General features: G+C 47.1%; 1 pseudogene; it reads right to left on the bottom strand.

The window, feature by feature from the left end:
• Nucleotides 1-1,530: 1,530 nt before the first annotated feature.
• LOC108512510 (ralA-binding protein 1 pseudogene) lies at nucleotides 1,531-2,862 on the bottom strand (annotated as a pseudogene).
• Between the last annotated feature and the right edge of the window lie 165 nt (nucleotides 2,863-3,027).

The following is a 3,027-nucleotide window of genomic DNA, read 5'->3' as shown; positions in this document are numbered from 1 at the left end:
ATGACACCTTGATAGAAATCAGAGTTTACACAAACAAAAAAGGAACCTTTGATAATACCAGCAGCTATAAAGTGAATGTACTGAGACCGACAGGACAGCAAGAAGGCATTTGCACATCGATATCTTACACCCGACCATACTTTCAGTCACCAGAATATCTTCTCTCCAGATTTAAAAAATAGTATGCTGGTTTCTATAAGAAAGCTTTTCTTTCCGTACAAAATCAAATAATGGCCAACGAGTCACAACAGTGCAATAGGTAGAGGATTAAAACTGCATCAAACAGGTGCTGAAAATAAATACTACCTAGGAGGAGGAGGAGAGCGCCCTCGGGTGGGGTTTGTTTTCGTTTCCTTGAGTGTGTGTGGGGTTTGTCTTCCCAGCCACGAGCCTGGCCTGTCTCGCGGTGCTGTTCACTCTGACAGAGTGCACCTGCAGCACGTTGCCTCCAGAGCCCAGCCTCCCAGAAGCTTCAGAGCATCAGAGCATCAGTCTCACTGGATGGACCAGAAACAAGAAAATGGGGTGGGGTGAATCACAGCTATGATTCAAAGGAAAGGAATTTTTTTTATTATTGCTCAGTCTTGTCAATTGGGAACCCACCAGTAGGTTCACTGAGATGATATGGGTAATTTCAAACTTTTGTTTCAGAGCACATAAGCCATATATGGCTTATTCAGGCAAGAAGATGTGTACATTCTAGCCCAAGCAAGCAATCGGAGTCATTCTGTTTTTAAGGAAGGTCAGTCGTTTAAAATATTTCTAGTTTGAGCAACATCCTCTGTGGATGCACCAGGCCACAGTGACTACCTTTGACCAACCCAGTGAGAAGGCCTTTGCCGGTCCCCACAGTGAGGAACCGGCGGGAACAGGCGGCCTCTCGGCTGGCCTGCGCTGCCGGGGGTGGGTAGGCGGGCTCCACAGGCAGCCCGTCTGTGGCCAGATAGGCTGTCCTGGTGACTCAGGTTTATGGACTGTGGTTTACAACAGCAGAAGGAGAGAGTTAGGAGGGTGGGCCAGGGAACACCCACCAGGTGCTGCTCTGACCAGTCAGAGAACCTGAGGCAGCTCCCCCATAGGGATCTGCACCAAGAAGGTGTTGAAGGCACAAACAAGAGTGAAGGTACCAGAGATCACTGAGGGCGCAGCATTGACCTGGTGTGGTTTCCCTTTGAATGAGAAGGAGATCCTGATTCTGCTGTGATAAAAAAGCAAAGAAAGACGATTTTTGGTTTAAAAAGAAGCCGCTCAAGGGTTAAAATGGTTATTTCAAGTTACGGAAGAAAATTAATACGCTGACACTATCTGGAAAACTCATCTGTCCCTAAAGCCCACAATGCATCCACTGCTTCGTCCTTCCATGGAACCTAAGCCTGACACGAAGGAGTCAGATGTGTGACAGAGGAAGAGTCTGAAAAGAGAAGACACCTTTACAGAATGTACAGCCAGAGAGCCGGCCTGGCCCCCGGGTTACAGTAAGATACACGGGTCCTTTCAGTCTCGCGGACTCTGGATGGCGGTGCAGGCTGCTCAGATGGACGTCTCCTTCCTGTCCCTGCTGGGCGATGGCTTCGCCAGCTCCTTGCCTGCCTTTGGCTACTCTTTAGCTGCTATCGGCTCGAGGACGCCATTTCTGGGCGGCTCGACAGCACCTGTGCGCCACTCGGGCTCCTCGTCCTCCTGCGCCTGCTGCTCGGCCGTGGCTGGCTGCATCTGGAGCAGCTGGAACTGCTCGATGATGGCCTCACGCTCCTGGTGAATTGCTTGATTCAAATGATCGTTCTTTATTTCCAGCTCTTCATTCTGTCTCTGTAAATCTTCCAGAGTGATCTGCAGCTCCTCCTCATCCTCACTGTCACTCTTGGAGGAGTACTCCTCAGTCTTGCTTAAGCCCTGCTGCTGGCAACTCTGAATTTCCGCAATCTCTTCTTTTTCTGAGGCAATCTGCTGGCACAGAAACTGCTCCATGGCCAGGAGCTCCTCCTGTTCAGTCAGGATCTCTTTCTCCTGAACAAGGAGAATATTTATAACTTCTTCATTTTCATTCATCTCTTTTTTGGAAACAGCCTCTTTTGAAAGACTGGCTATGTCTTGTGCAATCTTGGTTTCACACTCCTGTCTTTCAGCTTCTCTCAGTTGTCTTTTGAGAGCTGTCAAAATTCTTTGTACTTCCCATAATCTTTCTTCTTTAGACAAACCCTTTATCCCACCCTGTAGATCTTGATGTAAACAATTCAAAAGCAACTCCTGTCTCCTGATCTCCTCGTTGCCTGCCTGGGTCTCTGGCAGTGTGGGCATCATGGCCATGTTAGACCATCGCCAAGGTTTCGTCACTTGTTTAGTACCACATTTCCAAAGAGTTCTTGCACATGTGTGAAAAACACGTACAGGACTAGATTGCTGATCTGCACAGTTGGGCTGAGCACTACAGAAATGTTCTGTATATTCATTTTTGTTTCCAGTTCCTTTGCGATGACATGGCCCTTGTGCACAACGAGCCAAGAAATCAGAAGACAGTTACCTTCTGGCAGTTCTTTGAGTAAACGCTGGAATTCCTGCACTTTCTCAGTCTCCATGGTCCTCCCACAAGCCTCTTCAAATCTGGGCATAAGCTCTTTGGTAAGCAAATTCTCTGGAAGGTCTCGCAAATACTGCCTCCGCAAACTGGCTACAGTGTGAGGCTCATATTCTTCCAAGTTTGTAGACTCCTCCTGGTCATAGGCTGCTTTTAGCTCATCCACCTTTGATTTAATTCCTGATACTCTGTAGATGCCTTTGCACTTCATGCCATACTTCTCTACGTAATTCATGGAAAACGGCCGGCAGCCAAATGCCATCATATATCATGGTCCTCTCTACTGCATCAGCCAAAGGAATTCCAAAATGGGCTTGAGATTTGGAACATCAATCTGAGGCACCTCTGGCTCCTAAATTGGCTTTTTCTTTTTCTTCTTTTCCTTCCACTGTTTTAACAACATCAGTTGCTGTCAAGTTTTTGACTTTTTTTTTTTTTTTTTTTTTTTTTTT

Source organism: Rhinopithecus bieti, unplaced genomic scaffold, assembly GCF_001698545.2.
Source record: "Rhinopithecus bieti isolate Rb0 unplaced genomic scaffold, ASM169854v2 scaffold_28016, whole genome shotgun sequence".
Lineage (NCBI taxonomy): Eukaryota > Metazoa > Chordata > Mammalia > Primates > Cercopithecidae > Rhinopithecus > Rhinopithecus bieti.
The sequence above is the reverse complement of the archived record's forward strand: the minus strand, read 5'-3'. Positions and strand labels throughout refer to the sequence as shown.